At 48.4% G+C, this 21,683-nt stretch overlaps 1 protein-coding gene across 2 annotated transcripts in view; it reads left to right on the forward strand.

Moving 5' to 3' along the window:
* The window catches only part of Vn (membrane-bound neuregulin protein vein), a 336,634-nt gene that overhangs the window by 106,643 nt on the left and 208,308 nt on the right, over window positions 1-21,683 (forward strand). The gene's annotated exons all lie outside the window — the stretch shown is intronic.

Genomic DNA, 21,683 nt, shown 5'->3' on the forward strand with positions numbered 1-21,683 from the left:
AACGCATTACCAGGAAGCGGCTCGATGGGTGCATACGTTACCGGATCGCGGGCCGGCCCTACCGGTCAGTTAACTCGTACCGTTTCTACCTTACCGGATAGTTAACTGCAGCGGATCCGAGCATTTCGATCGTACGTCAACCAAGCCCCGACCGCGTCCGACAATTACCCACCATTAGCTCGGAATCGATCGATTTCTTCCTGGCCCGCTGTATCTTCGACCAACGTTCTTTCGGTGATCCAGGGAATCAACCATCGCGACATCTGCTACAATGCAGTGACCCTTGTTGCATACTCGAAATACTCGGAAAATCAAAGCAACACACTTGCGACAGTCTGTGCGCCACCAAGATCTCGGGGTGAAAATTCTTCTTTTGATGACTTGGCTTGGTTTACTGACGATATTTGACAATTAGAATTGATTGAGGTCAAAAGCTAATTCCGATTTAGAATTTATTTGGACAATAGTTTTGGATCTGATCAAAGACTCTGATGCAGGATTCGGCATTGTTTCAACCCAAAATGATGGCTTCGATTCAAGTGCAATAAAGAACAGAAGCAGTTTGAGACCGAGAGCAAGCTAGATCACAGTCAGTATTTTGCGCCGGAGTGAAAAATTGAACCAGATCCGAAGCTACTCCAGTGAAAAGTCTAGCCACAGTCTAGCGGTAACTCGAAGCGAAGCCTACGTTGGACACGTGCCTACACGTGTCCAAATGAATGCCCTCTTGCCACAGGAAAGCGACGCGGTTTTCTTTCCGTGCATTGAAGGTAACCGGGCGAAATCCCAGGGACATTTAATTGGATGATGCGCGGAAACACGATTATTTGCGACAGGCAGATGAATCGCATGCCTGCGTGCCGCGTCTCGTTCAACCTGGCCATGAATAATTTCCGATGTTCATCAAAAGTACGAATGAAACGGACACCTGGACGCGACAAGTTGTTTGAATGTTAAATGGAACCGCGCCGCGAAGCGTTAATTAGTATTTTCTATTAGCGTTCGATGGCTCGAGTGACGTGTCATGCGATCGCGCCCACACACACCACCCGCCCCCCCCCCCTAATTTTTCCAATTACCAGCGCGACGGAACAGAGCGGAGCAGGACAGAGCGATTTTTCCGCGCGGCGCGCGCCGATAACGGGCCGCGCTTGATCACAAAGAGGCCGAGTTGCCACCGTGAAACGAATAAATCACCGCTGAAAGAGTGCATTAAACGGGACGCGGACCGGCAAATAATATAAATCCGATTCCCGTATCGGAGCGGAGAGGAGAGATGCAGGCGAGCGGACGCGGTCGCCTAGACGCGACCGGTAATATCATAAATCGGCCAGATAACAAATCGGCAATCTGTTATCGAGATTATTCTCGATATTCCCTGCTGGAAATCCTGTTTAAACGTCCGGCCCGCTCGCCGATAATTACACGGTTTTGCAGCTACGGTAATTGGCGCAATCGAGAAATTGTCGCAATTAGCAGATGAGTGAAGCGACACTTTTTATTGATTCCCCGCCGCGTTGCGCCGCGTCGCGCCGATTCCGGCCACCGCGCCGGAACTTTCGAAGGCCGATACGTATCTCTCCGTGATTCTGTAATATTCCCGATTCGATTCACCGTCGGATCTCCTTCGATTCGACTGATCGAAACCAACCGGCGCCGAATGTCTTTATGTTTTCGCAGCAACGTTGTTGCAATAGCGTTTCTACGATCAGCAAGAAATCGAGCACCACGCCCCGTCGTTCCCGCCGCGCGGATTCCAAAAATAATCGGTTTTGCGCGATCCTCGCCGCAATACGCTGCGTCGTAGGTATGTACCTCCATCTCGGACCAGTTTATTATTTTAACTTTGAAGCGGATTGCGAATTGCGACCCGCCAGGTTTCTATCAGGCATCCCAGGAATTAGACGGGGATTCGTTTCGCCGCGTCGCGGAATAATTGAATCGTCCGCCGGCGAAAATCCGGAAGATCTCGAGAACGTCAAAGAGAAGCAATATTTAGGGAAATTAGAAATGTAACGGGTCAACGATCCGTGGTTTATTAGTAGTGTCGACGAGCTGCGGTGCCAGAAACTTTGAGAACGCGAGAGACCACGATTCCGCGAACACGTCGGGTGATAGAAACATTTGCTATTCTAAAGACCTCGTGGACATGGATGGTACTAGTCTTGCGAGACTCTCAGACATAAAAAAAAGCGCAAAAATTCAAGACAAATAAAACGGTAGCAATTGCAGCGAGCGAAGGTCAATGCTTTCGAGACTATAAAAAGTACCAAAAGGGCCACGACGACGTTCAAAGCTATAAAATATTAATTTAAAGAAGCTCGAGGAAACAAAAATTGTCAGTCTTTCGAGAGTAGCAGCGAGCACAAAGAACCGCGAGAGATGAAAGGGCCGCAAGTTACACCAGCCGCAGGAGCATTCCCGAAAATTCATAGACGACTCGGCCCTCGATTGCGCAAGCGTTTCCTTGGCGACGGGAAGCTGCGATTCTCTTCCGTTGGATAAAGCTCAGGTAAACCGTCGCGCGGCAATAGTGTTTCGCTTTACGGATTCGCTTGACAAGTGTCGAAAGGAAAATCCCATTTCCCCGATAGAGGTTCCATTTGAAAGTGGGCAGGGATTTCCATGGGATCTCTTGAAGGCTCGGCTGGCTGGCCGTGCGTCCTCTCGTTGTCTGCGGCAATCCGTTCGGAATCCGGGCGCTATTTAAACGCCGTTTAATCGGACGAATCGCGGTGGCGAGCCGATCCAACGCCAGACTACGGCTTCCCACTGCTCGGGAAAGGTTTTCCAGAGGATTCGCCGGACCCGTTCTCCGCTCCGCTCCGCGCCACTCTGCCGTCGCTTTACCGTGTAATCCCGTGAACGTCTAGACGGCGCGGCGGAGACGACAGGCGGACGTCTGCCGTCCCCGCGTTTCCCTTCGCTCGAAAAATATCCGTGAACGTTCCCGCGTCGACCGAGCCTCGCCGGACAGGATCGCGAGATTATAGATCTCTCGAAAGTCCTTTTTGTCGACCACCGGCACGTCGGGAAATGAAACTTGTAACTGCCGTGGCGCGTAGAAGGGCGAGAGAGAGAGAGAGGGGGGGGGGGGGAAGAACAGACGAGAAAAACGCGAGTAATTTATTAGAATTCCAATCTCTGTTTCGCGTAAAGCACGCGCGTAGCTCGCGTTTTTATTGCGGTCGCGGGAGCGGTCCAACGGAAATATTGCGAGCCGAGCGTGCGCCGGAAACACGTTCCCTTCTAGGAAAATATTTCATTCATCGTACGGGACGCGGCAGGATACGATTGTACGACTCGTTCCGTCTGCTCGGACAAAGAAATTCCGAGCGCATTCTTCTACCGAATCTTGGACGACCGTGAGCAGCTCCGATCCAGCGAATCCTTCCGGATATAATGATCGGGAGAATCTATTTCTCGGAACAGTCATTAACGTCTCGGCATTCGCGATCACGATCCTTTTCGGTAGTCGTTCTTTACGGCGGTGGTGCAACGCGTGATCCGTAATCCCGTCGCATTCGTTCCCACAACGCAGACGGGGGTAAACGGACATTCCGTGTCCAGATATCCGCTCCTCGCGACTGCCGCCCCCCAGAGAGACAGAGCGGGTGCCGACGCACGATTCGAGAATCTCGAGAAACTCGTTGAAAAGAGCCCGAGGGCGCGGGGGTGGTGGTGCATGGAACGAGGCGGAGATAGAAAGCACTTCCGGGCGACGCGCGACGGGGAGGGCGCGCGCGGGGCTGATCCAATTTTATAAAAGCCCTTGATATTTCGAATAAAACGGAAAATCGCGGAAAATCGTGTAACGCCCCCGTTTCCGAGGGCCGCGATTATTCCGCGGCTGTCTCGTCCCATCCTCCTGGAATTTCACGGGCGAGCTCGGTTCCCCGGATAAGCGCGGCCGACTGTTACGTATCTATCGCCCCGATTCTATCCTTAATTTCTCCGGGCAATTGAATGCGAAGATTCGCGCCGTAAAAACCGCCCACGGTTTCGCCTATTCGTCGAACGTTGACCCACCTCATCCGTTCCCGTCCGGGATTCGGGTGTAATTGCGTCGGGATATATACCGTGGCTCGAAACTGGAACGGCAAACCGCTTCTTGGATATCCTTTCGGAGGTAGGAGACGAAAGTGGCTCTCTCCGGCGCGACACTCCGGGCCTCGAAGCATAAATTACGGTCGGCGTGTAACCGTTTTACCAGACCGTTACCCCCGAAGTATGAATTAAAGCGAGGTGGGGGGGTGGAAGCTCGTTTCGGCCGGGATCAGACACCCCCGAAGGAACGAACGGCTCCGCCTAACGCCTGTAGTTCGCGGACAAGGAGCACCGAAGGCACCCCCGAGACGAGCTGGTTACTGGCACGTAACCCCCACCTAACGCCCTGCCACAACCCCCGACACCCCCGATGCACATCCACCACGGGACATTACCCTTCTACGACTTATGCAAATTCCGCGTAAATTGTTGGGGCCGACGCGACGCGAGACACCCCCCCCCCCCCCCCCCCCACCCCCGGGGGCTCCGTATCGCGAGCCGCCCTGCGGTAGATCCTCGAATCTCCCCGAGACAATTCCCGCTCCACGGCGATACGATTACGTTAATGCCGCAGCTCTAACTGCGGAGTAATCAGCCGTGTTAGAGCGAACCGAAGGATATCTCGCTGAATTTCCCGGATTTTTATGCGATCTCGCGCGAACGGTGCCCCGCCGTTTCGAATGGCCCTTTTTATTCCCTTTGCCAGAACGAATCGTTTTCGCTTGCTAAAGAGGGCTCCGGGCGTTAGCGAATGTCGGATCGTAAACAGCTGTTTCCGATAATGGCTTGAATTAGCTCGCACGAATCTCAGGATAATTGCGTCTTGCTATTCAGTTGAATCCGAGCTGCAGCGTCATAATTTAGACGAGCTACTGACCCGTTTTCCAGACAATGTAAAATGTCGTATCAGTAATTGAAATTTTTTCAGTCAAAAAGCTATTTACATGGAGAATTTATTTCATATATGTTCGCGATAAAAATTGATAGACGAAGTCTGAGACAATGAAAATGTTAACAGAAATCGAAAAAATTCGATGACCTTACTTTCAATTTAAAACAAGAAACTGACTAAGACGCTGTTTGAGATCATTTTTATACTACATAAAGATCCGCAGTTCTCATTTTTGTGATCTTTTAAGTTCTAAAGTATAAACAAAAAATTCGTCAGGTTACTGATTGGTCTAAATCAGTGTACACGTGTATTAGATCCGTGTCATTTATAATACACGCGATACACGTGCTAATAAAATATCTGCTTTTTCAATGTATTTATTTTAAACTTATGTGGAAATACACAGATATGATACACGTTTTTACTATGTATACACGCAGTAGAGATCATTAGTGCGAATCAGTTTATAAGACTTGCGCGGAGATCCGTTTGTCGCAGTCTGCGTAAAAAAGAGACGAATAAAGACGGAATAATGTCCCTCGCAATTAGAAGGTGCTCTCGAGCCCGAGCATTCGGAGTGAAGATAAATTTGGCGGAGAAGTTTCCGACATACTTTCGTCGATAAAGTGAAAGTCGCGTCGCGACGTTTCTTATTTGTCCGCCGAGTGGAAGACAAAGTAGTTTCGTTTTCGTGCTCGACGGCGCGAACAGACGTATTTTACCTCTCGTTAGGGAAACAGTGTTTCGCGGTGGGAACGAAGTAGTTTCGCAGTCGCCTTGTTAGCGGTAATTTTATTTCATCTTTCGCCCTAGTATTTTCTGTTAGCCGCAAACGGGGTAGTTAGCGGGGTGGGGGTCGAAATGTTTCGAAACACGACGAGCTGCGCACACGGTGGATACACCTGGAAAGCCGAGGGTTAAGAACAGTCGGGAAAGCACGAATTTATATGGATTAGAGCGCAAAGCCTTTCGAAAAGAAGGACCGGGCCCGCGGCGGAACGGAACGGAACGGAACGAAATGGAGGTTGGTCGGTGGTGGTTTCTATAGCCACTTTTTTCTGGTTCGCGAGGAACCTGGTGTAAATTTTATTCTCTACCTATGCTCCGGCGCAAATCCCTTCTCCTTGTTAAGGTAATCCTGCGGGAGCGAAGGGGACACGTCGGGTCTCTTACATACTCATTAACGCGGACTGCGCGGATTATCTGAGCGCTTTATTAATGCGCCTGGTAATTAACTGCTGGGATAAACCAGCTTCCTCGTCGCTAAACACGAAATATCGCGGTTATTCGAAAGTTTCCCGGGACGGTTCGGTTTGATAAAAATCGCCCGATTACTCATAATTAACCGGAGACCGCGCAGCTCCGCTCTCGCAGCCAAGCAACCCCATTCTTCCTGGACGGTCGCGTCGGTCGCGTCGGCCGCGTTTCCGGCGCCACCAACCCCGTTTCCTTTGACGGCCCGACAGTCCGGATAGAACTCAAGGAAAACCGAGCCCCAGTTTCCCATCCGCCAGCTGTGTTTATACGATTTTCACCGCGAGCGATTGCTTTAGTAGCTGGACGCTGACGTCGACGTCCAATCTCAAGGTCTTTCACGGTCCGTTTTATTTATAGACCCGCCGATGAAAGCCTCGAAGTTGGACTTCCGATATCCGGCGTTTTCAATTTCGTCTTCGGTCGCGCCGCTCCGCTTCGCTCTGCTCCGCTTTGCTCGCGCACGATCGACCAGAGATTGAAAGTTCAGAGCGGTCCGTTAACGGCTCCTCTCGTCTCGGCTCCGCTCGGCCCCGCTCGTCACATTCTATACGAGTCAAAATCCTCCGAACGATGAACCTGCGACTCGCGTGAAAGCTCGCTTCCAGCCGACTAATAAGCCACCGTAACGGGCCGTCGCGTCGCGGGTAATCGATAACGCGTTCCCATTACGCGATATTCACCGGTAACGACGGTTACGTTGCACCGCTGCAAGTAAGATTCTCGCGTCGGAGGGTAGACACCTGGCGAATGACATCGGTCGGGCTCTGGTAATCCGGGCGACGCGACGCAACGACAGGGCTGCAAGGCACGTCGCGACGCCTGATCCACGCCAAGTTTCCCGGGCTTTCTCCCCAAACTAACTTCGAAACTTTTCGACGCGCAGCAGGAAACGTGGCGAGGCACCGCGCGATCCAACAGCCAGCAATTGTTTCGTCGAACCGTCTGCTGTACTCCCCGATCCTTCAGAAACCTGGCAATTATGTTCTCCACGGGAAAAGGGACTCATCTACCGCGTCGGGAATCTCTGAGCTCGCGAATGCACTGGCTTTAGACAATTTTCTCGCATTTGATTCGACTCGCGACATTTTTCCACGTCGGCGTACGGTATTTAACGTTAAATATTTATATTTTCTACGCGAAATTTAACGTTTTGTTTCAGTCGTTGTTTCTTCCTAAACACGTTCGCTACCACCGTCACATATGCATGGTGAACATGATTTCGTATTTCATGAAAAGACATTGAATGAATTTTGTGAAAATGATTATTTAAAATTGTAGCATACAGTATGATATTTAGGAGATTTATAGTCTTTTCTCGACAACATTTTTTTTAATTTTAATACGATAAATAGAGTAAATGCAAATATACACGCTAGTGACTACCTTAGTAAACGTGTTAACCACCTGCGCCATGTGACTGACTGGAGATAGTAACTTGATGCATAATTTACTGAATGATAATAAATGAAGACATGTAAGAAACAAAAATTTTTTCGTTTTTTTTTTTAAAGCAATTGTTAACAAAATCGTGAAAAACGATGCAGTTAGGAATGAAATCGTAGTTTATGGGGTGAATACTTCGACACATCACAATCTCAATAATTTAATCAAATTAAAGTACTCTACTTGATTAAATTAACCCGTTGCCGTACCATTTTCTTTACGATTATAATGATTAGAACTTTTTCGATTGCAATAATTTCTTGAAAGAAAATGAAATTATATTTATAATGTGTTTGTATCTACTTTAATGTTCAAATATTGGCGACAAGAGAATAGAATTTGATCCTGAGTTAACGGAATGGAACGACATTAGCTTATTACTCGAGATTTCGTCCACGAGTCTGATTCGTCAAAGTACGAAAGGGTATTTAATAAGGTCAAAAGTAAGGTCAAAGTATTTTAATCAAAAAATAAAATTCTAAAAAACTGCTTTCCTAACAATCATTCGTTTCACGGATGTTAATAAGATTAAGATAACGACAAGCTGCTACATTTGATCTCGAAGAGAATTTGCCGACTGCGGCGATCCTTTTCCTGCTTCGATCCGGAAGGAACCAGCTAACGTCAGAACTTTCCCGAGTAACAGCTTCCGAAATAATTGCGCGTGATTTTGTCAAGAACGGCACACCTTCTTTCCAGGGATTTACGTAAAAATTAGAATTCACGTGTTCGCGGAGACTGGATACCGTCGAGACCGGTTAAAGTGCACCGGGACAGCCGGGAGAATTTCTCGCGACCGTAGGCCGCGTCCCGCGGGATGCACGAGTCGACGAATTTTTCTCCCTCTGGCACACACGAATTATGTGTAAGCGGTTGAAGATTTCTCGGGACGACGGCTCGCGTCGCCGCTGCGTTTCGACGACGGGAGAACGAGAAATTCGAGTTCCCGGCCGCCCTCGAAAGCGGGGAACGCGTCGAGCGTCGTCTCGAGGATGAGATGTCGCGTCACGACGCGGCTCGCTGGAGCTTTCTCGCACGGATAACTTCGAGACGGCCGCCGCGGAGTCGAGTTTCCCGCACGTCGATCCTATGAACCTGCGAACCTATGAACCTGAATTTCGCCGGCCGATCCCCCAGTATTCCCAAGGTTTTCCAAATGCGAGCCCCCTAATCGGCCGGCACGATCGGAATTTAAGACGTCTGCGGCTCTCTCTCTCTCTCTCTCTCTCTCTCTCTCTCTCTCTCTCTCTCTCTCTCGCGAAGACCCCGGCCGCGTTAAGGGATGTAATTTTTCAGGAAAGTTTCGGTTACGCGGTCGCCGGAGGAAGTTACCATCATCTCGCGAGTTGCCCTGCAATTTTCCCCGGCGAAGTTTATCTATGAATAACTCATCGTAATTTACGGGACGGTGTAGTGGCCGTAAATTTTTCAGCCGGCCGATGCCCTCCATGCAGCGTCCGCCACTTCGGGCAATAATTAAGCAATAATTGCCGTTGTTGCTCGTCCATTTTTCACGCGGCTCCGTGGCCACGCATTAAACCAAAGGCCATTAGAGACACTCACGGCCGATGTAATATTCCGTGCCATTGGCGATCGAGACACCCTTTTTACATGGGGTCTTTGTTACCACCGCTTTGACGACGCCGGAGTTTGCTAAAAAATTGTAATCGCCTTCCTGGATTGTTGAAAGACAACGTTGTAAACGCGACCTCAAAAAGGTACAACGTGATCCAATTTCTGCTCGGATAGAGTTCAAATAGTTACATTTAAAAATAATTACACGAGGGAAGCGAAAGCTATCGCTGGTGGTCCACAAGGTGCTCTCTCAAAGCATCTCCTATTTATATTTTAATGACATTTATAAAGTATTACAACATGTAAAATTTGTATTATATTTATATATTATATATTTGATCTTAATATTTATCAGCGTATCTTTACTCAGCAAAGCATCTAATTCGAAATTACTTTAAGATATTTGATAAATGAACAATCCTTAGGAAGACAAATGCTATTGTTGCATCATATTGCAGAATAATTATTTATAATAATTAATAATACTTTCTTTTGTATAATTTCTTATTTTCCCTACGTGTTACCTTCTCTTGTACCAAACGGTTTTTCTCACAAATAAATAAATGAAGCGCAGTGTGTAGACTCGTGACGATTAAAAGAAATCGGCAAATAAAACTTGTACGGGAAAAATATCGCAGTAATTTTAGAAATGGCAAAAATTTCTTATCTTCTCGATATTTAGTTAAACTAAGAAATCTCCATGATCTTCTTGCCGACGACTGACAATCTCCCATTTCGCATAAAGATTTTTGTAACAAATAAGGCAAATTCGGGGGTTCGAATAGTTCGCGCAACCATAATTGATTCCGACGGTAAAAATGCAGCTGATAACAGAAGAAAATAGAATCTGCGGGGGTAAGACGGGTGGGGTGGCCTATCGTGGATTCTTAAGCGAGCGCGGCTCCACCCGCGTTTTCCATAACGTTGTCACGCGACGTCAGATTAACGGCTGCAGCGGCTGATACCAGCGCGTAATACAAACGTAACGTGCAATCCGTCGCATGCATACTTATTAATTCCGCGGCGATCGATAGGTGGAGGAACGGCGACGAGCCGGGCCCGGAATAATCCAGCCAATCTACGCCGGCGTAACAATATTTCGTCGGGTGATTAACGACTGCCGATGAACACCGTGTCCCCGATGTAAATGAGTCATTAGAAATTCCGATAAGAAAGAGGATTGCAAATTCTCCGGTCCGCCTAAAAAGGAAACCTCGGGCCCTGTCTCCGGCATGCATCCGCGGAAATCCGCTTATGCCGCCGCAAGATATCGCGCGATCGCTTTACTTTTCGTTTCAGCCGCCCGTGAAATGTTAATTTCGATTCCACAGAACTACGAGAGCTTAGAGGCCAACTCAAACCAGCCGGAGACAAACTCAAAGAACAGGGGATTCGAATCAATTTTCTCCACTTTGCCGGCGCCTCGATCGGCAACAAGAGCCCGGAATTTCATTTATCCGTAGCTTTCTCACTCGATCTGCACAAAGGCGTGCGATTAAACGAGACTGAACTTGAGCAAGAGTTGACGTACTCCGTCGAGAGTTTCAATATTTTAATATCGAACTGCAGGCAACGTTAAATTCTTCAATCGATACTTTAAAATAGCACTTTTAACGGCGTCGCGCTGGTCGGGCCGACAGAATGGACCGCGATAGCCATGTCTACGCGGCTGTTCCCCCACCAGGAACTCGCTCCGCCCGTTCTACTCGTTAGCCCCGCCCACCGTTCGCTAAAACTGGCCCGCAGGGGCTACGGCGCGTAGGGCGAAGCTCCACGAGCCCATCGGAAAGCAAGGGATCGTCCATCGTCGCATTAAGAAGCAATGTAAGAGGATTCCGAGCGGGACTGGTCGGTGGACGCACGGTTCGACATCTTGTTCGCCAAAGGAGCAAACTTCGTCGAAAGGAACAGCTCTTCTCGGCAGCAATGTTCGAGGGTCTCGCAGTTCGTCTTTGTCGAGGTAACGAGCGCCTGGGAGGCGGACCTTTCTTCACGATTTTCGCGAGAGACGTCTCCTCGAGGGGACGGTCGCCTGGAATTTTTCGCTGGAGGCTCTGGGTCGTCGCGGGGCGGCGCGACGGTCGCGCGTAGGTCGCCGCAAAGTGAAAAGTTGTCGCGCGATCTGTCTGGGACGCATTCCTCCGCCCGTTGGCTGGTCGCCGGGCCATTGTTGCTTAACGAGGTAACTCGATACGGTCGAAGATAACAGGGATCGCGCACAACCAACTATCTTAGGCAAAAAGACCGCAATCTTTGGATAGGTGGAGATTTATTTTAAAAAACTTGCCGCAAAATTCATATACGGTGCAAAATGATAGGAGAATGAAAAATGGAAATAGTTCTTTAGAATTGTTGAAAATGTTCAACCAAATGTTGCGGTTAAAATTCTAGACTCTAGAGTCTAGACTGGATTCTATGTAAAATTCATTGTAATTCAAATTAGTACTGAAAATTTACTAGATTAAATGTATTCAGAGCTTATTACAAACCAAATCTGTATTAAAAATCCATTAAGAATGCATTGCAATCTAAATTTTCGTTAAAATGTTGTTATACTTAAATTTTGTATTTAAACAAATTACAAGGAAGTCTGGGTCATGAATACGACATATTCTACAATGGATTTATGACGTGGCCCGGTCTGTAAATGAAAGTGTACTCGAAAGCTTTGTCTTTGACGTCGAATGTATCTAGCATACGTTGCGGCCAACCAGAACCTTTCGCGTTTCCAAATACCGGTTCAACGAAACTCTCAGGAAGCACGAAGATGCGTGGTACAGGTCGCAGAGATAATGTATGGAAAGTTCGATAATAATTTTGGACGATGGCCCAAAGACGATGGCCTTTTTCTACTCGTCAGCTGGCTTGCTCGCTTAAGTGTTGGCCCGGAGCTCGTACCGCAGTGCTATCACTTCGCGAAGAGCTCCTCCGGGAGCGGAGAATGCCTCGACGATTCTCCACGACCCTCTGGAAAGCGTCGCGCCCCGTTTATCGCGGTTTGTCGACGATCGGGCTGCTCGCATGCGCGGTTCGACGACCATAAAAAAGGTTACGAGACAAATTAAATAGCGCCGCTAGAATGTTTCGGCGCGATAACGAATATGAATTGGCCGCGAGAAAGCATTGCTCGCGCGATTCGCGGCCGGCCGTCGCGTTTCATTTGTTTGCGCACAGCACGAGAACCCGTGTTTCCCTCTCTCTGCTTTTTTTTTATTTTCGCCCACGATCGACCGTTGTAATTGCAGTTACTCGTCGTATTACGGGTAATATGGTGTCGGTCGAGCGGCGCGCGGGATACGCGCGCACGCTGAAACGGAATTTGATTTCTCTTCCATTTATTTATTTTGTTTTCGCTCCCTTTCCGGCTATCGCTCGCGAAGTGAATATTTTCCGAGGGTATCGTTATTCCTGTCGCCGGCGAGCGGAGAGCCGGGGGACCCACCCATCGATTACAATCGAATCCTCGTCGACTTCGCCGGCTCCGGCACGGGCGTTACGGTATTCATACGCGGCGCGTTGGAGGTCCGCCAAATCGAGGCTTCTCGAACGCTTGTCGTAAACAACCGCTCAAGATTGATAACACTTTCATGGGTCGGGCTCGTCCTCTCTCACGGCTCGCACAGGGTTCGCGCGTCTCCTTGCGCGAAAATGCTTCTCGCGCGTCGGCGCTCCGCTCCGCTCAGCTCCGCTCCGCTCGGCTCTGCCTCGCTTGACTCGCGCGTTAACCGGCAGACGCGCTTTGATTGAACGTCGACGCGCAATTATTGGCGACGGCCGCGGAATGGAACGGGAACCGAGTGCGGTGATTGAAGTTGGATTTTTCTCTTTCTTTTCTCCTGTCGCGAGCCTCCGGACAATCGCGAACCGCGCCGGCTCCTCTCTAACGATCGCGTACCGTTAGATCACCGCGCTGTCATTTCGGATCGATTAACGGGGGCTACGCCGACGACTGGGGATTCGCGGAAACTCTATGTCCTCGACGCTAATATTGCATTAACATTGTTAGATATAAACAATCCATTCCAAAACGATTACTACGCTTGAAGAAACGAAAAACGATCTTGACGCTTGCTCCTTTGGCGAACAAAATGTTGAAACGTGCACCCACCAGCCTTACTCGAATTCTCTTAGGAAGAAAGGTACTTTTGCAAGAAGTACAAAAAATTACAAATTAATGGTAGAAGTCAGTTTAGTTCTGATATTTATGCAAAATAAATTACTTAAATTCTTTTAAAGTCTAAACCGTAATAAAAGTTTCCTTCCATGAATGTATAAAATCCACATACTATACATTTCACTTGTCGCATCAACAGTTTAGCATTCATAAGTTACATTTCACGGTCTAAGTAAAAATTTTCGAAAATATAAGTCACGTCACTATGATTCTAACCTGCTGAATTGTGTGCTATTACCACATAAATCGTGAACTGATTATCGACCCACAATTTCCTTCATTAGCTACGAGTAGGTTGCCAGTATTACCGCAAACTGAACACTGCGTGTACCGCGAGAAAGGCAAGATCCCGACGGCAACAACGTCGTTCACTTATTAAAAGCCCGGGAAGCTGCGCGATCAGCCAACTTCTTCCTATTACTTTCGACAGGAAAATTACCGGCGGTCCTAAGTGCACGCCGTGCATTCCCTTTGTGCATAATGAAGCGCCGAAAAGTGTACGCTGGCGCGGAAGTTATCCGCAAAAACCGATGCGCGCGGATACCCGTTTTTTTTTCGAGCGGCCGCGCGCGTTCGTGAAAGCCCGACTGACTTGTGTATATTATGTAGAAATGGGAAACAGCGGCGAAGAGTGGGTTCCCGATTCGTTTTCACGGTGTTTAAGTGGAAACAGACATTTCGGACAGTATCCCACCGCTCGCGGTACGCAACAGTCAGTGCCGCGGACCCGGTGTGTCGCGTTCCCGTAATAAAAACGATCCGAATTACAACGAGCGTTTGGTATTGGCAGATCGGACAGGGACGGGCCGACAGCGGACGTGACTCGCGCGAGAATAAAAATTCCGCTCGCCCGCTGAAAAATCTGCGCGTTTATCGCGGCGATTCGAATATTGAAACCGCCCGAGCGCCGAGCGGCCGGGGCTCGATCGAGTCTACAGTTTTCTCGATTATTTTCCAGCGAAACATCGGTCACCGTCGCCCACGTTCGTTCGCGGCAGCGACGAGACACACGGGGATCCGGTCGCCGGGCCATTAAGCGCGCCGGTAATCGATTTATTAGCGCAGAAATTAAGTCCTGCGCGGCCCGCGAAAGTTCGCGAACTCGGGACCCGTTTGTTTCAGCGACGAGCGGCCCGTTCATTAGGCCGGCCGAAGTCCGTCGCGTAATTAACGTCGTCAACTTTGTCAATTACGCGATCGGAATATTTTCAACATCTCGCGGTTACGCTCCGAGTCTCGAAAATATTCGAAATAGGGCAAGGGTTCTAGTTATCGCGACATTAACGCATTTTTTGGGGGGGATCAGTGAATTTTTTAAAATATCCGCTTTTCAAAAACATTTAGTGTTTTCAAAATCTACGATGAGAGTTTGGTAACGAGTATGTAACGAGAATTTTTAGGATTCCAGAGAGAGATTTTTACAAAAATGTACCGAAATTCAAAAGAATTACGTTTATCTTTCATTTCAAACTATTTAGTTCTCAAGTTATAAAACCAAATATCTGCAAAAGGCTTAAATTTGATATGAAATTAAAATAATATAAATGTCCCATTTGTCGTGAACCAAATGCCGGCAAGTCTCAGATATTTCTTATTTATTTTACTTAGTACAATTTAATAATTCTTTAGAACTTATTAAAATGTTGTTGCTTATAATTCTTTGTTAAAACGTTGCGTTTATCGTTGAAATAAATGAAAATGTCTCTGTTCCGGACTTCCTCGGTAATTGCGACCCTTGCCCTGCAGCGAAACAGCGAGAAAAACTCGGACATTTCTGAAGCTGCTAATTTTTTTTTTTGACGAAGACGGCACCGTTTCGGCGAACAGCTTTCCGCTTTCGCTCTTCAATTTCTAATTATTCCGTTGATCCCGGCCCGCTGCAAATGCAAGCTAATTCAGCATCGTAGGAACAACGGGAACAGCCGCTCGGGGACAAGCGGAATAAATCCGAAGGCAAAAAGCGTAGGCTTCGGTACGCCGGGAGAAAGAATAGGCGACAAAACGGCGGGGCGTTTTTGTGGCGTGTGTCGAGCTCTGACGCCCACGCCGAGCCCGTTTTTGTCGCGGAAATCGCGTCCCGCGACAGCGGTGCGGCCGGGCGCGGAAGTCACGGGCCATTTTTCAAACAACGAGGAAATGAGATGTCCCTCGACCACCGTGGAATCTGTTCCCGTATCGAGAACCTCCTCTGGAACCAGTGAGTTACGATGCCGCGCGTACTCTCGTCTGAATCCGAAATAGCGTCCCTCGAACTTGAACCCTTTGACAGTCTAATCAAATTCAGAAATTGTGCCGGGCAAACGCGAGACCGCACGCCGCGTTACAAAATAGCCACAGTTTCCGAACTTCGGAAAAGGGTCGCTCCTAATCTTGAAGTATCTTTTCTGGAACTTCTACATTTTTCGTCTGCTGCCGAGACATTGACAAATTCTTGAAAATGTTACCGGTGGAAGAACGTTACAAAAATTTTTCTGTGTATACTGCGATATTGGGACTGATCGAGACTCTATATATATATAGCTTTTTATAATATAGTTATCTAAAAATATTAATTTATACTATTTATTTATTTTATTTTTTTCTTGTGATATCGTGCAAGACGGTACATGGAAAGAAAAGCAATTCATACGAAAACGGTAGTTATCCTAAGTTAACCTCGGTAACTTCGTTATTAAATTGAAAAGTCAAGCTCTGCAAAGTACCTATTCGCTAAGCTACTCCGTTTATTGGAAATTTGACTTTACCGTTAATAAAATCTATGATCGACGCGAACATGTACACGTGAGAAATAAAAATTGACCGGCGTTCTACCGGCGAAATGATTGAGAACAAAGAGGTGTTAATCATCGTAGTTCGCGACCAATGGACGATCGTGTCACGAACCAAATTCCGAAGTGCAGAAGCAACTAGTCCAACAATGGCTCGACGTTTCGAAGTGACGGTGGCGAGGAGCAACGAGGAGAAGAGAATGGAGAGGAGGCGACGGCGTGATTTCCATAAGCACCCGTAGGATGCAAGGCCGGTCGGTCATGCAGGTGCCCGGCCCGAGTAAGACGCGAGATTTAATCGAGCGCCGCCGTTTAAGCTCGGCCGTCCGGCCTGAAAACGATCCCCGGGCTTCGAGACGTATGTACGTAGGTGAACGGCGATCACCTGCGTGCGTGCGTTTGCACACGCTGGCCCCACTCAGGAGAGGGTTGTGTGCCGCCACGGCGTTTACTGGATTACCTGGCCAGGCGGTTTCCATATGCCCTCGCGACGCCTGTCCCTGTGTTGAACGCAGCCAATCACCTTAATGATAATTTACGATCGAAGGCATAAACGTGTCCCGGGCCCCGGAATTGATTTGTTTACTCCCGAAGGATTCTCACGCCAGTCCGCGTACGGGTGGCCCATATCCACCCGTATTTCTTGTTGCTCCCCATAGTTTATTTACTTGCCGCCGCAACGGGGTTTTCGGGCCTTTAAGGTTCTTCTTTTCCAGGTATATGCTAGAACCGTCGAGATTTATCTGCGTCGGTTTCATTCTACGCTCTGCATTCTACGCTAAGTTTACATTGTATACTACGGCTTAAATTCTACGCTGACTCTACGTTGTCTTATTCGCAGAGTTCTCGAGCGTCTACGCCGTTCTGCTGTTCTACGTTCCGTAGTTTTGTTTTTGTTATTTCAAGAGAGTCACCATAGAATTCCAGTACGATCTCATTCCAGGAGACCGAAAGTTGTATCTCAGGACGAGAAAACGGAAAATATTCGCGATTTTGCAAATGGAAGCAACAGGAACGATCCAGATAAGGTCCCATCGAAAAAATAATTGCAATCCGACAAGGAGGAGGTAAACGAGACCGGGAACATGCGGCCATCGGTTCGAGGTTCTTGGTCAAAGCGATTAACGTTTTCGCGCAAACAATGCAGTGGCCGAACGTCGCTTTGTTCTTATCTTATCGCGGCATCCGCGAACCGCGATAACGGCGCAGCAGGCGGTATAATTGAGTGGTAATCTGGGAGATATGCCTGATATTCCGTGAATCGGCCGCGTTTCGCGTGCCGTCGCGGTTCGCACGTTTTAATAATTCCGGCATCAGGTGGGGAGGAGGGGGGGCTGGGAATGTTGGTAGCCGACGGAGAGGGGGCTGCCGATAGGGCGGAGGAACCGCGTCAAATTAAATCGGCGGACAAAAGGATTCCGTTGAAGCTTCGCCGGGAATTAAATCCGTCAACATCGTTTCGGAGATGCGCTCGGATATTACGGTTTCCGGGTGTACAGAAAAACCGATTGTTCTCGTTAACGCTCGCCTAGAGAAATCGGCAAAGCTCAGGGTGGTTGGCATTCGTGATTCGTGCGTGAATTATCAGCGTAAACCCGTTAGCGAGCTTACGTATCGTCGGTTCGAGCGTCGCTGGTGTAATGAGGAAGCCGGTTGTTCCACTTGTTCCGCGATCGGTATCGATCGCGGTGCGCATAAAGCAATTATTCGACGCAGCCCGACCCGGGCCGGCCCGCAGCAGCCTCTGGCAAACCTCGTCGACTCTGCCAATGGCACCTGAAACCGGGGGCAGGGAGAGGAAAATAGCGGGAGAGAGAGAGAGAGAGAGAGAGGATGAGAGAGAAAGCCCGCGCGCCGTACCGGCGTACACAAACGGCTTGTTCTCTCTCGGCGAAAGGTCGTCCCTCCTGAATCACCGAGCTGGATTTAATTAACGGTGACGCGGGCACGATCGGCCCGGTTTGCTATACTTAGCTTCCGATTCGAAGAGAGCCCTCTGTTCCTGCTGGCCGCTGCTAGCCGCTTCTGCCCGCTTCGGCTCGCTTCGGCCGCTCGTGGCCGTCGCGCCATAGTCTGCCGAGCATCGGCGACGCTCACCCGGACCGTGTCTCCTGCTTTGTTATTGTCAGGAAACCGACTGCAATCGATAGCCGGCGCGAAACCGTCCGCGTCGGCCACCGACGTCCGTCGCCCGGCCGGACTAATGAAATTCGTCCGCCGTCCCATTAGCAAACGTCCGAACGAGACCATCGTCGCCGCCGCCGCCGCCGCTCTCCTCCTGCCGTGCGGTGGCCGCATCGGCGAAACGTTTACGTTAAGACCGCCGAAACGTGGCGCGATGAAGGAGACCGATTATGTCGATGAACTTCGGCCGGGCATCGAGCTTGCGATGCGGCTGGATTGAAAGCCGCCCCGTGGAACCGAATAAGCGACCGATGCTGCAATCGATATCCAAGCGACGTCAACGTAATCTGCTTTAAGTAATTGATCGGCATTGGTGTAGATACCCTTTCACCCTCGTGATCCTGGCTTTCTCCCTGTCGAAGGATCGACAATCTCCAATGGAATGTCTATCCAAATCGTGGGCCACACGGTCTTTTACCCATCAATGTCTAATTAGCATTGGCAGATTTGGATCTACGATAGCTTAATAGCCTGTGTCAGTTTTCACGCTGATTCACTGAACGGGATATATATATTCGATCGGTTCCAACGCTCCGTTTCCGAGTAATAGTTTTAATAATAAATCTCTTTACTAAGGATTGTCTGCAGTTTTTGATAAATTTCATATGAAGGCGAATTTATAATTACGACGATATTGAAATAAAAAATGTGGAACTATTCATTTCGACTGGGATGGTAAGTAGCAAATATCCGAATAATTAACCGTCTGCGGTTGCATTAAGATTGTTATAAACTGTCACGCTGGTCGGGATAATATTTCGTTGAACTAACGGTAATACATAACATGCAAGATTGAGGAGGGAAGATAAAATTTACTAATTCTTTTTTAAAATTTAGGTACGTGTAACGCAACTGTATGTTTGAGAGTAGACAAACGATAGGAAAGGGTTAATGGGCTGATTATGGAACACCGTGTTCGAACGATATTATTCCCTTCCGATTCGTATTGAACGTTTTAATGAATCTCGAGGTGCAACCATGTTCCCCCTGTTTCCAATATTTCGTTACCGAAATCGCGTGGAACATCGACAATCGGCAAACAGCCGATCCAGGGACCAGATTCGCGCTCCGGCGAGTAAGATTCGATTCGAGGGAAATCGAGTCCGACGGATGGCTGCTAATAGAATCACGGGAACGAGCGGTCGACGGCGATAATGCTCGAACCGCGGTGAAATTTTCCCTCGTCGAAAGACGGTAAAGTTCGTCGAGAGAAACGGAGGGGAAGAGCGAGAGAGCGCGAGGGAAAGTGGGAAAGAGAGCGAGGAGAGCGGGAAGCTGGGGTGCTTGCATGCGGTTAGCGCAACCCGGTAAAAGTTATCGGAATTCTATAACGCGGAAACGCGGCTCAATCAACCGGCGAGCCCACCACGTGAACACAGTCGATGATTCGGGGGAAGTTTTAAGTAGTTCGCCGATAACCTTCTGAAAAATTACCGGCTACTACCTATTCTGTACCGGCTGACTATTATTTTAGTTCATGGCTGATATCCCGGGGTCACCGGTGACCCGCAACATCCTCCGCGTTGCATCGCATTTCTGTATTTCTTCGCCATAAGACTTGATTACAATATCAATAACTGGTTTGATATTGATTGTTTTAAAGTTACACATTTTAAGAAATGTCGTCTTTTTAATATTCCAGACAAATGACAATTTTATTTCTTAATTCATAATCCTTTTTAAATTTTCTAATTATCAGGTTGTACAAGATTTCTATAATTTCTTTACTATGTCAAACAGGTTTAGTATACTTCGCTCCGGCGCCTACCAACTCTTTTGGTCGCCTATAAGAGCGTTCGAGTCTAAGAATAGATATTGAAAATTCAGTGCTCAATTTTTAGAAGGTTACAAACTTCATCTTATTAAACATTGATTTCTTCCGCTACTACGCTTTATTATTATTATCACCGAGCAGCAGATAATGGAAAGGACGGACCGAGTAGATGCAAACCTTCGTCTCATTCTATACGAAAGATTCGTCGGGTCGTGGCCCTTTAGGGATTCTTTACGACACAGCCGGTGATCCCGAAGCTCTCGCGGTCGAAGGGAATCGGTAAAAACGAATCCGAAGGACTCGTAGGGTGCATACCAGAGTCGAACGGTCCTCTCCGTTTCTCCCGGTTCCTCCTAAGGCCGGTCTCCGTCGGACTCCCAGCGGACTCGTCGTCGCTTAATTAGTACCGGCGTACAATTAAGCGAGCGCGCTTAAGTTCGGGGGCCACGCCCCGCGCCAGCGAAGATAAATTGGCGCCAATGAATGCCAATTGGGCCTTGGTGCACAGCGCACAGGCGTTCGGAACACGGAGCGGCTCGCCACCGCCGCAAACGGACTCGCAAGCTCCCCCTAAGCGTCTTGAGCCGCCGCCGCCGCCGCCGGGGATCGATATCGGCCGATTCGATCGACCGACAAGCAGATTTATTCGCAGCAGATTGCCGCGTCGGGTGGACACCCGGAGGGAGGGTCAACGAATCCGACTAAGAGGATAATTACGGATCAATCGGGGAATTTAATTATCGGACGAGCCAAACAGGCCTCGGAGCTTGATCGGAGACCCCCTTTCTCTCGATCGTTGCACGTCGCCGCCGCCGCCGCGTCGCGACGCCTCGTTTCCCCGATTTCCAACCGTTCTCCGAGATTCTTCTCGCCCGATAATACCATCGTCACGTTACTGGCGGCGGACGTTCCGACATCGCGATCGACCGATTTCCTATTCCACTGATTCAAGAACTCGTTTGGAGCTGATTCTAATCTTTCGACCCGACAGAACACGATTAGTCATTACTAGATTCCCGACATTTGTGCGAAATGAAAATATTCTGGTGTTTGTTGTAGGAAGCGACAGTCGCTCTGGTATTTTTCAGCATGAAATCTGCGCGAAATCTGCAGTCCAGTGATTAATCATGATTCAGAGCGTTCGAATCGCTCAATTTGTAACCCTCCTGCCGTCGCACTTCCTATGCAAAGCACGTAAGTCACACAATCTTCAAACAACTGTTACTCAAAAACTGGAAATGCTATCGAGACTGAAAAATTTGAGAATGTAACTTGAACATTAAGGAACATCTTTTCTTTACCTATATCTCGCTTTCAAGTATATTCAATTAATTTCACTTTTTCGATAAATAAAATGTGGATTATTTTGACCAAGTCTGATAGCAGAGAGTTAATTTCACTTTGACTTTTCGTTCCACATCTTCTAAACATTGAGTACGGAGTGTTAAAATGAAAGAGCTCGTGTGAAATATATATGAACTGATGAGACCGTAACACCAACATTTGATAACCTGAATCGACCTATGAGCAATTGTAAATGTCCGAATATAATGTTCCATTGTGAGACCA

This window comes from Augochlora pura, chromosome 6, assembly GCF_028453695.1.
Source record: "Augochlora pura isolate Apur16 chromosome 6, APUR_v2.2.1, whole genome shotgun sequence".
Classification (NCBI taxonomy): Eukaryota; Metazoa; Arthropoda; class Insecta; order Hymenoptera; family Halictidae; genus Augochlora; species Augochlora pura.